The sequence below is a fragment of the Acinonyx jubatus genome, chromosome C1 (genome assembly GCF_027475565.1).
Source record: "Acinonyx jubatus isolate Ajub_Pintada_27869175 chromosome C1, VMU_Ajub_asm_v1.0, whole genome shotgun sequence".
NCBI lineage: Eukaryota > Metazoa > Chordata > Mammalia > Carnivora > Felidae > Acinonyx > Acinonyx jubatus.
Genome location: NC_069381.1, coordinates 173,254,616 through 173,272,422, shown reverse-complemented (window position 1 = coordinate 173,272,422; position 17,807 = coordinate 173,254,616). Strand labels below are relative to the sequence as shown.

Below are 17,807 nucleotides of genomic sequence, written 5' to 3'. Positions count from 1 at the left end.
GGACAGGCAACAAATGAAAAAAAAAAAAAGACAAATTGGACTTCAAGCAAACTGAAGATTTTTGTGCACCAAAAAATGTCAACAGAGTAAAACAGAGTAAAAAGGCAACCCAAAGAAGTGGAGAAAATATATGAAGATCATGTATCTAGTAAGGGATTAATATCTGGAATTTAGAAAGAATTCCTAAAACTCAGCAACAACAACAACAAAAAAACCCCAAACAACCCAATTCAAAGATGGGCTTGAATAGACATTTCTCCAAAAAAGATATACAAATGGCCAAGAAGTTCATGAAAAGACACTCAATATCCCTCATCATTAGGGAAATGCAAATCAAAACTACAATGACATACCATCCTACAAACCCAATATGATGGCTACTATAAAAAAAACAAAATAAAAAATGTTCTTGAGGATGTGGAGAAATTGGAATGCTTGTGCTGTATTAGTGGGAATGTAATCTGGTCTAGCCACTATGGAAAACAGTAAGTGGTTCCTCAAAAAGTTAAAAATAGAATTACCATATGATCCAGCAGTTCCACTTCCAGGGATATAACCAAAATAACTGAAAACCCAGTATCAAAGAGATATTTGTACATCCATGTTTATTTCTGTATTATTCATAATAGCTAAAACGTGGAAGCAACCCAAGTGTCCATCTATGGACAAGCAAAATGGAAAAGCAAAATGTGGTATTGTACATACAGAGGAATATTATTCAGCCTTTAAAAAAAAGAAATGCTGATATATGCTACAACATGGATGAACCTGGAGGACATTATGGTAAGTGATGTAAGCCAGTCAAAAAAAGACAAATACTGCATGATTCTACTTAGATGAGATACTTAAACGCAGTCAAAATCCTAGAGACAGAAAGTGTAATGTGGTTGCCAGGGGCTGGTGGGAGAGGGGAAAGAAGAGTTATTGTTTAATGGACATAGCATTTCAGTTTTACAAGATGAAAAAGGCTATGGAGATGGATGGTGGTAATGATTTCACAACATTATGAATATACTTAATACCACATAACTGTACATTTAAAGATGGTTGACATGGTGAGCATAGTACCTTCTAGTTCCATCCAGGTAGTTGCAAATGGCAAGATTTCATTCTTTTTGATGGCTGAGTAATACTCCATTGTATATATATGCCACATCTTCTTTATCCATTCATCCATCGATGGACATTTGGGCTCTTTCCATACTTTGGCTATTGTTGTTAATGCTGCTATAAACATTGGGGTACTTGCGTCCCTTCGAAACAGCATACAAATTAGAGAAAGACAAATATGACTTCACTCATATGAGGACTTTAAGACATAGAACAGATGAACATAAGGGAAGGGAAGCAAAAATAATATAAAAACAGGGAGAGGGACAAAACATAAGAGACTCTTAAATATGGAGAACAAACAGAGGGTTACTGGAGGGGTTGTGGGAGGGGGGATGGGCTAAATGGGTCATGGGCACTAATGAATCTACTCTTGAAATCATTGTTGCACTATATGCTAAATAATTTGGATGTAAATTAAATAAAATTAAAAAAAAGATGGTTGAGATGGTGAATTTAATGTTATGTGCATTTTATCGTAATAAAAAATTGAAAAAAGATGTTATCAAACAAAATGGAAGACTCATTTCAGGTAGCTAGGGAGTCAAGCCAGTTGTGTATGCACATAATAGGCATCCACATTAATGAGTGCATGGCTATCTTAAACACAATTTCATAGATTTTTTTTAATGTTTATTTATTGATTTTTGAGAGGGAAAGCAAGGAGGGGTAGAGAGAGAAAAAAAGAGAGAATCTCAAGCAGACTCCTCACTGCCAGTGCAGAGTCTGATGTAGGGCTCAAACTCACAAAGTGTGAGATCATAACCGGAGTCAAAGTCAAGAGTCAGATACTTAACCTATTGAGCTACCCAGGCATCCCTTGTAAATGTGTTTTTTCCACAAAGTGAACATTTTTTAGAGAGGGGATCAAAAATGTTGCGTGTGGATGAGCATTTCAAGTTTTTGTGAGGTTTTCTTTCAGAAGAGGCTCTCCTCTCTCTTTCTTTCCTCCATCCTCTTAGGTTCCTATTCTTTCTGGTAAAATTATTATTTCTTTATCTCTGGTAGAATTATTATTATTATCATTATTATTATTTATCATCATCATTGTGGTAAAAAGCACATAACATGAAATACACCCTCTTAAATTTTTAAGTGAGAAGTACAATATTAATAACTATAAGCACAGAATGTTAGATGTATGTATGGTCTGCTCTTCTCTTTTCCTTCCCAAGGAGAAGCCAGGAGGTAGGAATTTCCTCTCCATTGTGTGATGTTGTGCCAGGGAGAGGGATCATGGCAAGACAGTGCCGTGAATTTTCCCACCAGCTTCAGTGTGGCTGTGTGCTCTCCTGGGGAGCAGGATCCTATTACCTGTCTGGATTTCTCATAAAGGGAATTGGTCTGCATATTGTTGAATCAGTGATTCTGTCGGAGGAAAGAGGGTCTGTGGCATCCTATGCCACCAAATTGCTGTCATTACTCCTCTGTCATTCCTCTGTTTAGTACTTGTTCTTGTTACCCACAGAGGCTTTTATGGTTTGAGTACTTGAGAATGTGATTGCCAACAAATCATGCTCTGTGCTTTTTATCTGTATTGAAGGAAACAGTTAAGAGATAAAGATGTAATGATAGACACTATTTATTGAGCACTTGTACTGCATCAACAGTTATCCTGAGTCTTTAGACAGTGATATTTAATTTTCACAAAAAAACATTGTGGATATGTTACTCATATTTTCCCAATTTTATAGAAGAGGAAACATATTCACAGAGAACATATTTAACTTGCCCCAAATTATGCAGCTTATTAGTAGAAGAACTGGGAAGGGAAGCAGGAAGTTTAACTCCAGAGCCCATGCCCGGGAGCCAGCGACAGTACATGGTAATTGTCACACTTGTGTAGCTTACCTTGGTCGGTCGTTGTTCGAGAAGTAGAAAACAATAGGAAAAAACAATACAAGAACATAAAAATAGAAGAAAACTCAGAAAATCCTCAAAATTCAGTGTCCAACTTGGAACATACATTATAGGTGGAGGGGTTTTTGTTGTAATTTGTTTTTGCTGTTGTTCTGGTTCTGTTTTTAAAGTTATTTTTATTTTTCATAGTTGAAAAGTATTTTTTTTTGTTTAAAAACAAGCAGTTTCAAAACACTCCTCATATTCCTTTTGTTGTAAATAAGAAAAAAATAACAGCTTTATCTTCTAGAAAAATAATTAAAAGAGAATACAATTGGTGTTTTGCCAAATTCAAATATGGATCTCCCTGAGAGTCTGTGATAATTAAGATATAGTAAGGGTTTTTTAGATTGAAATAATATTAGAAATTATTTTTAAGATGAAAGAGATTTTTGTTATTTTGCAGCTGGTCCTGTCGGGTCAGATTGTCATGAATATTTTTCTTCATTTCTAGCCTCCTCCTTGTGAAACAGCTCCTGTCATAGCAAAGGTCCTGGAAGTCGAGCCACCTGTTCCTTTATCTGCTATACCTTACAGCAGCCCAGCAAGCTTCCTAACTTGGATCCTGAAGTCCTGTTGTCCCTGTTCCCACACAACTACCTCTTCCCGATTTTCTGTGAAGATAGCTGGGGATCAGACTTGAGCTGCTGGTAGGTACAGTCAAGTGTTTTGATTCAGCTTAATTGTCCTCCAAGAGGTTTTAGCATAAATATCTCCATCATATTTCTTTATTATATCAACCCTGGTCATTAATATTTATAAGAATTTTTGTCAGTTTTGTGATTTCAAAATGCTATAATTGTTTTGATACACACTGAGATTGACTGACTTTTCATTTACTTGTATTCTTTTGTGATATGTCTGTGTCCTTTGCTTTTCTGTTAACATTTGTTTTGTGGTTTGTAAAAATTCCTAGCAAATTGACTATATTAACTCTTTGCTTTTCAAATAATTTGTAAATATTTTCCCACATCTCTAAAATTGTCTCACTTCCAGATATGGTTTTTGGGCGCATCGATGGTTTTGATTTATCAAGTTCACATTATGCTTAAAGTAGCTCATGCTTCAAGCTTATATTTCTTAGTTTTATAAAAATGATCCTTCTGTTATATTTTATCTATCTCCCATTGTATATTTTATCTATCTCATCTAAATTAAGAGGACAACTGATTTCTGGGGAGATTACATTGTATGAGCTAGGGAACTCTATATTTTTAACTGTGAGTTGGAGAACCCAGTGCCATTTATTTTTCTTGAATACATTTGATTTTTGTATTTTCTCATTAAGGGAAAAACTGGTTTTTGGTTTGATCTTTGATGTTCTGTAAGCATTTTGGTTTACATTTTATTCTCAATCCCCATATCTTCCCCCTTCAGGAGACTGGCAGTTACTTTATGAGATAGTTCTTCCACCGTCTTCCTTTTCTCTCTTAGCTCTCCTTGGCACCACCTTTCCTTGCTCTTGACTCTCACTTATAATTCACTTTCATGTAATTTTCCTCAGAAGTATCCCAATCTCATAGGATTTTTAAAAAAAAAATTTTTTTTCAACGTTTTTATTTATTTTTGGGACAGAGAGAGACAGAGCATGAACGGGGGAGGGGCAGAGAGAGAGGGAGACACAGAATCGGAAACAGGCTCCAGGCTCCGAGCCATCAGCCCAGAGCCTGATGCGGGGCTTGAACTCACGGACCGCGAGATCGTGACCTGGCTGAAGTCGGACGCTTAACCGACTGCGCCACCCAGGCGCCCCCAATCTCATAGGATTTTTAATAAACTTTTTATGGGAGTATTATATGCAGAAAAGTGTACATATATTTTCTCAAAAAACGCATGTAGTTAGCACCCTAATAATTAAAGAGTCTTGTGAACAACCCAGAAATCCCCCCTTTGCCAACACCCAATCAGTATCTTTACTCTTCCCTCAAATTAACCATTGTTCTGATATACCATAGATTAATTTTTTCTGAGTGTTATATAAATAGAAATATACAGTATGTACCAACAACATAATATTGGTTTTTTGCTCAGCATTATGCTTATTTTTGCATAATTTTCCATAATTATAGATCATTCATTCTCATTGCTATGTGATTATAACCACAAATTTATCCATTTTGTTTTTGGTACACATTTGGGTGGTTACTGATTTTTGGCTATAAATAATCATTTTGCTATGAATATTCCAATACATGTCTTTAGGGGAACATGTACATATCATTACAACCTGATTAGCTTTTCTTAGATTTCCTGGCTTAATTTTGACCTTCTGACTGCCTAGATTGGTCTACTATTCCCAGAAACCCAGTGATTGAAGACCCAAATTTGAATTTTGAAAAACAGGACTATGGATTAGGCAAATGTAGGCCAGCCTGGTTATATGCATATAATACTGTTCAAACATATAGTTTTTTGCACTAAATCTTGTGTGTGAAATAGTCTGGATAAGGAAAAAAACTTTAAATTTGGATGAGAGAGGTGCCTTTTCTGACACGGCTTCATTTGGAAGTTGTTTTGGCTGAGGTTTCTTATGTACTAAGTCATTTGGGGAAATTTATTTCCTAATGCACATAAGCTAGTAAGATATTTTAGTATAAAACTAATTCATACAGGAGCACATTTTTAGCTGGTTTCACTTAGATAAAACCCAGATATTTGTCCTTTTTGATGGAACTGTAGAATTAATTTATTTATAGTTCTTGAGTGTTATCCATGGGTTATTGTGACATACATCCTGGGAACACTTGTGTTGAGTGAATGAGAATTTCTCAGCACAGGAGACTAGAACAACCTCATGTGAAGTCACTCTCAGGACCAGTGTGACTGACTCTTGCCCTGAGATCTGTTTTTCATATGTTCAGTGATGTTCTGCATTCAGCCTGCGGCAGAGCCGTACCACTTAATTCTGGGAGGCTTTCTACTGGGCATCAGTGATTTCCTTTCCTAAACTGCAAACACAACTGCCCCTTCTGTGGAGGAAAGCAGACAGGTTTGCCTTGGCCAAAGTCTAATGGCCCAGAGTCAAGCCCTTAAGTGCTTTTTCAAGTGCCCAGGATCGGTCTGTTTGGTAGCCCAAGAAGGAAATTACCCAGTCATTTCTGTTCTGGCATTTACCAGTACACAGATGTTTCTTTTGATTTTGTAGGAGAACAAACTTGAACTGGCACTTTTCCTGGAGAGGAGGATACAACTGGTAGGAGATATAAAATATTTTGTATTGACCTAGATGTATTAGAGAATATATTATGAAAAATAATACTCGATAATATTTTTATCCAAGTGTTCCTTGTCTGTTTCACATAACAGTGTTAGAAACTCCCACAAAACTCTAGCAAAAGCTTGAAATTTACAGGTATCTGTTCCAATGTTTCTTAGTATATGGACCAAAGCCCTAGTCCTTGGGACTAGTCTTTGGGAAAGGGGCCTAAGAATTTCCATTTTTATCAGTCATCTCAGGTAATTTTGATATACACTAACATATGAAGACATATGGCTTAAACTCCAAAGCACACTCAGCTGAATTTACTAGCTAAAATCTGTTTGAGAATAGGAGGAAATTTAAGTGACAACAAAATGATACCAATTTACCTGGATCAATTGAAATAGTTAAGCATTATTTTAATTGTTTAATTTTAGTCATGCCCTAGAATTTTTTTGTAAGGCTTCAGAGATATAACTTAGAATGGACTCTGTGTGGTGTAACTGTCTCATGAACACATTCATTTATCAGAAGCTAAATGCTTTTCAATTTGATCTTGAATAGACCTTCATTATAGACAATTCCATTCTGTAGACAGTAAGGTTATGGTAGACACATGGTGCACATGGAGCTAGGCTGCTGAGGTCTTCTCCAGGATGCACTTTTTTGTCTAGCGTCATTACTTTGTCACATTTTAGTTCAACTTTTATAACATTGCCATGAACTGTTCTTCACTCTTGTTGCCATAGAGGAGCAGATGAGGAGAGAAGAGAAAGACAAAAGTGAATGAATTTTTTTTAATCTATTAAATGGGAAACCTGGTCTACAAGAGTTAAGAGGAGCTCGTGTCTAAATTCCATGTGCCTTCTTTTTTTTTTAGTAACATATATGTAAGCTTATCTGTTTACATTTCTTAAATAATTATCTTTTTGTACCCATTCATCAGTTGATGGACATCGGGCTCTTTCCATAATTTGGCTATTGTTGAATGGATAAGGAAGATGCGGTACATATATGTATATACAATGGAATATTACTTGCCAATCAAAAAGAATGAAACCTTGCCATTTGCAACAATTTGGATGAACTAGGGTGTATTATGCTAAGTGAAATTAGTCAGAGAAAGACAAATAATAAGTAGTAAATAAATATAAATGATAAATACATCATATAATTTCACTTATATGTGGTATTTAAGAAACAAAACAGATGAACATAGAAGAGGTAAGGAAAAAATAAGATAAAAACAAAGAGGGAGGCAGCCGCTATAAGAAACTCTTAAATACAGAGAACAAACTGAGGGTTATGGAAGGGAGGTGGATGGGGGGATGGGCTAAATGGGTGATGGGCATTAAGGAGGGCACATGTTGGGATGAATACCAGGTTTTACATGTAAGTGATAAATCACTAAATTCTACTCCTGAAACCAATACTACACTATATGTTAAGTAATTAGGATTTTTAAAAACAGTATCTTTTCATAAAGAAGTTATAATACTTCTATATATACTTCCATATATAACTATATACATATATATAGTATATATATATATATATATATATATATATATATATATATATATAACAGTATAATACTAATACTGTTAAAAACAGTATCTTTTCATAAAGAAGTTAGGGGTGCTCTGTTGGTTGAACGTCTGAATCTTGATTTCAGCTCAGGTCATGATTACAGTTTGTGGGATTAAGCCCCATGCCAGCCAGACTTTGTGCTGCTGGCAGGGAGCCTTGTTCTCCCTCTGTCTCTGCCCCTCCCCTGCTCACATGCACTCACACACTCTGTCTCAAAATAAATAAATAAACATTTAAAAAAAAAAAAGAAGTTATAATGTTTGGATTTGGCTTCATACCAAACATGTGCTTTCAGTGTTAATCTTAGCAGTATTATTTCCTTTTTAACATTTCTTTCCTTGCTGTCACTTCCTACCCTGAGGATTTAAGTTTTCCATGTCTCTGTGAATGGTAAAATCTTAATTATATCCTGATTGACAAAATATAAACCAAGCTTAATTACTAGTACCAGATACTATACCCTAAATTTTTCTCTATTTAAAAAAAAGAATCAGAATAATGTCTCTCAGCTATTTAAGATAACTTTTAGACAGCACCAAAAGCATAATCATCCACAAACTGAACTTCAAACTGGTTTATGCTGTAACTTTTTATAATTTGGAGTGTTTAAGAGTTTGAGTATTACTTTACCATCTCCATTTGATTTCTGCTGAGCTATAGTGTAATAGCACTTTGCCTTTGTTAATTGTGTAAATGTGGATTTATGGACTTTATATTTTTAATTACAATTTTAGGAAGGTTTTTATAAATTACTATGTACTCATTTATTCATTCTTTCAACAATTTATTTTAGAGTACTGATTGTTGGTCAGCCACTCTTCTTTGTACTGGAGATACAACGGAGGACAAAATTGGCAAAAAAACCCTGATCTCATAGAGCTTTTTGTAGAGGGAGGAGATAGGCAATGAAAATAGCAAATATGAACTGTAAGTTAAAAAAAATATTGCTATGGGGTAAAAAGAGTGGGGTAAGAGGGGTGGGAAAGGTTGGTGATGACCTTCATGCTTATGATCTTGCTTACATACCACAGAGCATCAGAATTAACATTGGGATGCTAAATATTATTTACATTGGGTCTTTTACTTCATATAGTGTAGATACCTGTGTTTTATTTTCTAATTTATAACTGGGATTACTGATGTGTTTCAAGAATCCCCTGAATTTAAAATTTTCCTAAAATATGGCCTTATCTGGATAGTCTACTTGGAAAGTATAGCTAAGTGAAGTTAAAAAAATTTTTTTAATGCTTATTTATTTTTGAGATAGACAGAGCGCCAGCAGGGGAGGGGCCAGGAGAGGAGACACAGAGTCCAAAGCAGACTCCAGGCTCTGAGCTGTCAGCACAAAGCCCGACACAGGGCTTAAACTCAAGAACCCAGAGATCACGACCTGAACCGAAGTCAGATGCTTCACTGACTGAGCCACCCAAGTGTCCCTAAGTGAAGTTTTATTTAAAAAGACAGACACTTAAAATTGTCTCTATTGGTTAAAGTGGGACCAGTTGGCATATTAAACCCCAGTAGAAAATTAGTACTTGTCTTTTTTTTTTTTTAGTGCACTGAATTTATGTTAAAGTTGTAAATTTAAAATGCATTTAAAATAATGAGTTCTCTCACTAAAGAATTTTCTTCTCACTAAGAAATAAATTTCAGTGAAAAATTTTCTAAGTTATTAAGAGTTTGAAAAATGGCTTAGACTCATACTTAGAATGAGGAAGGAGAAAATTGGGCAACTTAAGTTATCTTTAAAGTGCTTGCAGTAAGATCTGAATACAACATCGAGTAAATGGGCTTTGGGCCAATAATGGACATGAAAATAGGCTACCTATGTCCCCCTCCAGGAGACTGTTGCCCAGCTATCAACTCCTTCAGGGTGGGCCTCCATTGCAGAGTGTCTCCTTACCTGATGTCATGTCCTTCTTATAGAAGGCCACAACTCACGACAGCCAGGCAGACATTAAAAGTCTACTATTTCAGCCCCACATGGACTGTTGTGATGGGCCATGTGTATTCTACAGACAACTGACCACATAATTTTCAGGGCTCAATGCAAAATGAAAATGTGGACCACTTTATTCAAAACTTACTAAGAAGTTCAAGGAGATGACAGTGGAGTAATGAACAAGCACAGGGCACTTCTATTGCACCTACACAGCTTGTAAAGCTGACCCTGGCTCCACAGCATCCCTGGTTGCTTGGCCAAGGTGCTGTGAGGCTTGCATTGTAGTTCAACCTGGATTCCAAGCCAAGTCTTGTGTAACCAACCAATTACCTTATCCTAAAAAATATAAACTATACTTCTGCTGGTTCACTTATAGCTCTAACTAACATGATATGAACAACTCTGGTATCTATAATTCTGTTTTATATGTTATATCCTAATGTTTTACAGTGTAATCTCTGCCTTCCTACCTAAGTCATCATGAATATGATGCTTTTATTCATCCAGTTCATTTTTGCCCTTACACAGAGGTACCTCCAGATTCTTACTCAATTTGAGAGAAGGCTTCTATAAGAAAAACAGTATGAAATTACAAATACAAATTTGGTATGCAAATTAATATTTGCTTAAAATGAGAAAAGAAATAATAGTAAATATGAATTTAAAAACCAGACAAATGCCATGTATATAGGAGTTTTCTGACTGAGCTTTAACCAATCTTTTTAAGTTAATGTTTTTGGCTTCTACTAGGATACTTCCTTCTTGTTATATGTGAATTTTGGTATAACTAATAATTGTGAAAAATATACCAAACTGATAGTTCAACTCACTTGTACACAGCTGATGATTGGAAGAATTTTTCAGACTACTTTCTGCTTTCATGCATTTCAAAGCTTATATTTTCTCCACTATTTCATTGCAAGGCACCATAGGACATGTTCATGTTAACATATATATTCTAGCCCTGAGCCTTTGTGTTAATTGCTGGGCCTGTGAGCACAATGGGCAGGAGTATTTCTGGAAGTCATCCCTATACTGGGTCTGCTAGCAATATCTTAACTATATGTGGAAGGGACTGTGAAAAAATAAATATATCCCACTAAATCAACAATAAATGTATCCCCAACTCAACTCCTTTGTTGAATTCTCAGTATGCCTATGGCTGCTCCAACACTACTGGATCATAAGGGAAAGTGTGACAAAGAAGTCAGCATGGAAAGTGACCTTAATTGATTACAGTTATAATATCTTATGTTTTTGAGATTTTGAAAAGATATGATTATGTGCACACATTGTTAGGGCACATGCAAGAATTCAGAAGAGTAAATATACTCAACTTGTTTACACTGATTACAGACCTGATCCTCTTTAAGGAATTTCTGACCTCCACAGTTGATATTTTTCTATGACAATAAGATGCTGATGCCCGTCTTTTTTCAGGAAGTAAATAAATGCAAAGACTGTAGGGAGCTATTCAATATTATTTGTAACTAATGAATCTTCATTCTTAAATAATGAACCAGTGTTAATTTTTTAAATAATTATTTTATTAAATTCAGGGCACCTGGGTGGCTCAGTTGGTTAAATGTCTGATTTTGGCTCAGATCATGATCCCACGAACTGTGGGATTGAGCCCCTCCGCAGGGGCTGATGGCATGGAGCCTGGTTGGGATTCTCTCTCCTTCTCTCTCTATCCCTCCCCCACTCATGTGCACGTGCTCTCTCTCTCTCTCAAAATAAATACATAAACATTTAAAAAAAGAAGAAGCTTTATAGTTTAAAAAAAAGAATTATTATTATTTTTTTTTATTAAAGGAGGCAGGCCCATTACAATATTGTCACATGGAAATTTACTCTTGCCTCCCCCCCTCCCCTTTCTTTTTAGTGTTCTTTCAAAGTAAACTTTTGCAATTTCTTAATGTTGGTCCTCACTGATCAATTAAATATTCATGGCTTGGTCCATACCTTTTTCTCCAACAAGTTTAGATTTTATTAGATCTATTCAATAATAAAAATATGTACATTTTTTGAATATACATAATACGTCAGAAACAATGCTAAGGGCTCAGAGTATTACTGAGCTTATTTATTCCCTAATAACATTCTGAGGTGGTATTTCTATTTTCTCTGTTTGAAGGAATGGAGACTGAGAAAGCCCAGAAGCCCAATTTCACACAGCTAGTGAGTACAAATGTCCAGAATAGAATTTAGAGTTGCTTGACCCCAGTTTGTGATCTTGACCATTTTATTATGCTATTTTTTCTTTAGAATCCTGCTAGCTACTCTGTAATATGACTTATTTAATCTTATTAATACATCCTAGTGAATATACAATCTCTAGCACTAGTAACAATATAATATTTTTTGTTTGTTTACATCTAGATGTTGAGATCTGAAGGCAGCAGATAGTTTTTGTATCTTTGAATTCTCATGTTCTATAACCTAGAGAAAAGAATACTGCATGAATAAGTGAGTTAGTGAACTGATGAATGAATCTAACAACAGCCAGTAGAGATTAGTGGCTTGACTCAAAGGGGTCACATTGTCTATAGAGAATTTTTAAAAACTAAACTACTGAGTGATGATCTGCTTTATGTTATCAGCCTCCACTGGCAATTCTAAACAATGTCAGTAACAAAATAATCCTATCCACCTGGGTGGATCACTCTCACTGTGCCACCTCCCCCTCCAAGCAATTGATCTCAAATCAGGGTACTGGATTTTTCAGTGAATATTTGCTGGCAACTATTTGGGGATTATCTTGTCTCTCAAGTAATCAGATGCCTCTTGGCTTCCCTTGACTTTCTTGTGCACCACTTTCTATCCCATGCAGGTTTGAGGCTGTTGGTGGTTTGTCCCCATACATTTGGATATTAGCCATCTAATTTTGTTGTAAATGTAGTCAATGGGTTTTAGTTTTGCTCTTCCTTCCATTTTTGGGCAGGTTTCCTGGAAGACCTAAAAACTGTACTGTTTCTACTTTTGTCATTTTCCCAGAATCCCCCTGGGTATTTTAATTTTTAATCTTTGTCAGTATGACATGAGAATGGTAGCTTACTGTTTTTAACTTTTCATTACTTGATTTTTAGTAAGCCTGATAATTATTTTCATATGTATTTATTTATTATTGGCCTTTTTTTTTGTAGTTTGCCTATTCATAGTTTTGCCCCCCCCCCTTTTTTTTTACTGGAGTCTGCCTTTTTCTTAATGATATGTAAGAACTCTTCTTAAAATGTCAATCTTAATTCTTTGTCTATCACAACTTATGGTAACAACAACAACAACAACAGTAATAATAATTTGTAATGGTGTGGCACTTGTCATCTAAATTTATTTTGAAATAATATAGTTTTGAACTTTAGCTGAATCAATGTCTCAGTATTTTTTCTTTGTGGTTTTTGGTTATATTTAGAGAGACCTGCCTACTGGTTGTTGAAGAATTTAATAAGTTTTACTGATGAAAAATATTTAACTAATGTCACTACAGGGCAAAGAACAATGAAGTCTTGGAAACAGCCTATTGTCTTAATATGAAATGATACCAAAGTGTTGTTCCCATTCATAGATGATCTCTACATGCTCTAGTGTATTAAATAAATAATAACTAAGGTTTATTCAGTGCCTTATAATTTAAAGACTTCTTTCACTTACAAAATTTGGGCCTTACAATAGAAAAATAACTGCCTGAAGTCAGCAGCAATGATTTCTTTCCAAGTGAATTCTGACTAATTCTAAATCTTTCTTGTTGTTAAAAGATCTGAAGGTCAGTATTAGCAACTATAGTAAAAAAAAAAAAATCATGAGCAAACTAGTTAGCAGACATTTGCCAGGAAATGGATTGTTTGCAGATTATTTGGCATGAATCCCTGTAGAGAAGCAAATCTGTTCCCACTTCTTTACTCTGCTTTTCCTGCCTGCTCTGTTCCACAGAAGCAAATGTTTAGGTATATTTGAATCCTCCCAACTAAGTGTTTATACTAAACTGACCAAGATAAGTTATAAAGACCAGATGATATTTAAATATTACCCCTTTTTTCTACAGTTGATATCTATATTTAAAAAAATTACAGAAGATTATACTTTTTAAGGTTTTCTCTGTTTGGTATTAAGTTAAAAGTTAAAGAAAACCATATAACACTTTTATGTGATTTGGGGAATTATTTCTTGAATAGAGGGTTTTTTTTTTTTTTTTTTGGCTTGTTTTGTTTTTGTTAAAGTCCGTTTAAGTCAAAGTTAGTTCCTATGATGCTGCAATTTTGGTGAGTCAGAAACAAACCATATTTGGACTTTCAGTTTTCCACTTTCAATGGCTTCCTCTGTCCTTTTTTTTCAAGCTCAACAAATGTAAAATATTTTAATCAAGTGGAAACAGACAAAAATGTGACTCATTCTACTCGGCTGAGGATTGGTTTGCTGATGTCATCCTAGTTTCTGCCGCCAAATCATTCTAAGGCTTAAGATCAATCTAGGGGATCCTGCATTTTAGTGTAGGAACTAAAGCATTTTGTTCTGAACTGTCTTTATCTCCCTTTTCCCTCTGCTTCATGTTTCCTTTCAAAGAAAAAAAAACCTCTTGAATAGTTTCATACTTTTCTTCTGTGTCATAGCACATATATTTCCTTTCATTCTCTGTGTCTCCATTTCACTGCTTAATATATATTTCTTCTGAAGACTGTTTGCTATGCTTTATGTAGAAAAAAGAGCCATAGGATTTATACTTAACAGCTCGAAAACTCTGCTCACTCTCTTTCTGTAGTCTCCCTTTCAGAGCAGGCATTACCATCTGCTTTCATGACTTTATCTTTGTTCTAAGAACTCTGTTCTGAGAGCTCTGAAATTTGTATCTTTATGTCAACCATTTAAATGATCTGACTCAAATTCAGCTTTCAACTGACATCACTCCTCACATGTCCCACAGGCTCCTTTAATTCAAAATATTCAAAACTGAATTAATTATTCATACCAGGTACCCAAACTTGATATTTAAAAAAAATTTCCATTATCATTAATAGTTTTATCATCCACCCAGTCACCAAAGTATGTCTTTGAATTTAATTTTTTTTCACTTCTCCCTCTCTATGATTCCTTGAATTCAAGAATTCAATCCCTTTTTAGTTGTTAAAAGGAAAGACTTTGGAACCAGAAGACTGGGGTTTAAATCCTGTCTCCACCATTAGTATCTGTGTGCCCTGGTGCCTGTTACTTAAAACCTCACAGTTTTCTTGTCTATAAAATGGAAATAAGTATAGTATCTTATATCATAGGGATTGTGTATATACACAGTGCTTGGTGTATTGTAAGTGCTCCATAAATGTTGACTATTATTTTCATCATCATCTTCACTTCTCCCAGCTTTTTTGATTTACTTTATCTCTTATCTAGAATATTAAAATTGTTTTTTAATTGGTCTTCTAACTTTGGTTCTTATCACTGTATTTTGCAACCCATAGGGAAGTGTTTATGTCAATCAGGGTCCAGTAAGAACAACAGAAGCCACATGTGGACAATTGGAGACATATTGAACAATAAGTTATTAGAAGACAGAAAGAGACATGAGGCTGGAGTATTCAGAAACTAGAAAATTAGAGGAATGGCTTTATGGATGGAAACTCAGACTTGGGGGAACGGGCAGTGCCTGGAAGTTACTGGTACCTCCATGGGGGCCTGAAAAGACTGGCTTTGGGAAGGCCACAAGAAGCCCAAGTACCATGGCAGGGCGACTCTGACAGAAATACGAAGCAAACAGGAAGGAGAGAGTTCACTTTCCCTTTTACGAGTCTTCTAGTGTCCCTTTCCAGTCCCCTACTGGCAGATTCTAACAGAAACAGCTGGCAAGACAGTGATTTGCAGTCTCAGCATTAGCATTCTAGAACAAAGTATAGATGGATGGATTGGAGATGAGTATCAATAGCTTAATAACCAATACAGTATGCTTTCTTAAACACAGATCGTCTCTCCTCCTCAGCTTGGAAATCCCCAGTGGGTCCTCATTGACTGTGGGATGAAGTTCAGACTCTTCATACTCTGGTCACAATCTACTTTTTTCATCACTTTTTCTAATCTTCCCTCTCCTCCGTTATGACTGACTACCCCCACCCCACCTCCTAATTTCTAGTCCCTGCTTCCCATGCCCTTTGCTCTATAGTCCTCAGTTCATTCTCCTGAAACATTTAATACTTCCATTGTTTTACTTCTGTTGCCTCTTCTGCTTCCTTTATATTTTGACAAAATCCTGTTCATTCTTCAAGAGTAAACTGTTCCATCAAACTGACTTCCAGATAAAATTAATGACTGATTCCTCTGTACTCCCATAGATTGTCCATTCATTCAAATCAAGTATGCATTAATCCCTTATTATGTTACAGATATTATGCAAAGCATTGTGCATACATGGTGAACCAAATGCCCTTGGTCTCTGCTGCATGGAATTTCCTGAGGAAGTGGCTTTTGAACTGGTATTGAAAATAAGTAGGAAAAGAAGGGTGGATTGGAGGAGAACACTAATGGATTTGGTTTCAGATAAGCTGAGTTTGACACTCCTTTAAAACAACCAAGAGGAGAATTAAGAGAACTGTTGTATAAATGAGTGTATAGCTCAAAAGTAAGAGAAAAGTATATTGAGACTCTCTAGCATACACATTCCAATTAAGATTTTGGAGAGAGAGGAGAGTAAAGAAAAGAAGGTGATAGTTAAGTTTTTAATAACTGCAACAAGTAAAGGTTGAGAGAGGGAAAATGACACCAAAAGGAGAGAGTGATCAGAGAAGCAGGAGTAAAAACAGAAACAGGAAAAATTGTAAACAAATGGAGTAGCAACAGTGTTGAATGCTCCCAGGGTTTGATAAGGTAACATGTGGACTTCTGCATGGGACTTAGTGATCACAGGGGGACCCTCTTCAGTGGGAAGGTGGTCCTGCTGCACAGAGTAGAGCAAAGAATGAGGAAGTGAAAGTGAAGACAGCTAATGTAGAGAACTTGTTCAAGAAATTTGGCCAGAAAAAGCAGTGACCCAGGGCACTTATTTCCTTCTATTATACTTATTTATCAGCTTTTCTAAGCTGCTAGAATGTGCGCTTCCTGTGGGCAGCTTATTGATCTTTGTAATCTTAGCGCTTAGACCAGAAACTGGCACCTACTGGAAACTTGAAAAAAAAAAGTTGTATGACTGTTGAAGGTCAGTAAAGCAGATTCATTGAAACTGTAAAATAACTGCATGTCTCAGTCTGTTTGGGCTACTATTACAGAATACCACAAATTTGGTGGTTATAAACAACAGACCTTTATTTCTCACAGCTTTGGAAGATGGAAGTCCAAGTTCAGGGTGCTAGCATGGTCAGGTTCTGGGGAAAGCCCTCCTCTGCATTGCAGACTTCTCATTGTATCCTCACATGATGGAAGGGACTAAGGATCTCTCTAGAGGCTCTCTCTCTCTTTTTTTTAAGTTTATTTATTTATTTTGAAAAAGAGACAGACAGACAGACAACATGAGCGGGGGAGGGGCAGAGAGAGAGGGAAAGAGAAAAAATCCCAAGCAGGCTCCATGCTGAGCCTGATACAGGGCTCGATCCCAGGACCATGAAATCATGGCCTGAGCAGAAAGCAAGAATCTGTGTTTGACTGACTGAGCCACCCAGGCACCCTTGGAGGTTCTTTACTAAGGAGGTTCCATTCATGAGAGTTCTACCCTCATGATTTAAACACCTCCCCAAAGCTCCAACTAGTGATACCTTTTAAAAAGGGATTAAGATGGGAATGCAAGCTGGTGCAGCCACTCTGGAAAACAGTATGGAGGTTCCTCAAAAACCTAAAAATAGAACTACCCTACGACCCAGCAATTGCACTACTAGGTATTTATCCAAGGGATACAGGTGTGCTGTTTCGAAGGGACACATGCACCCCCATGTTTATAGCAGCACTATCAACAATAGCCAAAGTATGGAAAGAGCCCAAATGTCCATCGATGGATGACTGGATAAAGAAGATGTGGTGTATATATATACACACACACAATGGAGTATTACTCGGCAATCGAAAAGAATAAAATCTTGCCATTTGCAACTACTTGGA

At 36.0% G+C, this 17,807-nt stretch overlaps 1 long non-coding RNA gene across 2 annotated transcripts in view; it reads left to right on the top strand.

Moving 5' to 3' along the window:
* The window catches only part of LOC106979725 (uncharacterized), a 201,848-nt gene extending 184,697 nt beyond the window's left edge, over positions 1-17,151 (top strand). For both annotated transcript variants that reach the window (XR_008295483.1, XR_008295484.1), the window contains exons 6-8: positions 3,464-3,659; positions 8,592-8,725; positions 11,878-17,151. This is a non-coding gene — a long non-coding RNA (uncharacterized LOC106979725). The remainder of the gene's footprint in view (positions 1-3,463; positions 3,660-8,591; positions 8,726-11,877) is intronic.
* Positions 17,152-17,807: the final 656 nt, after the last annotated feature.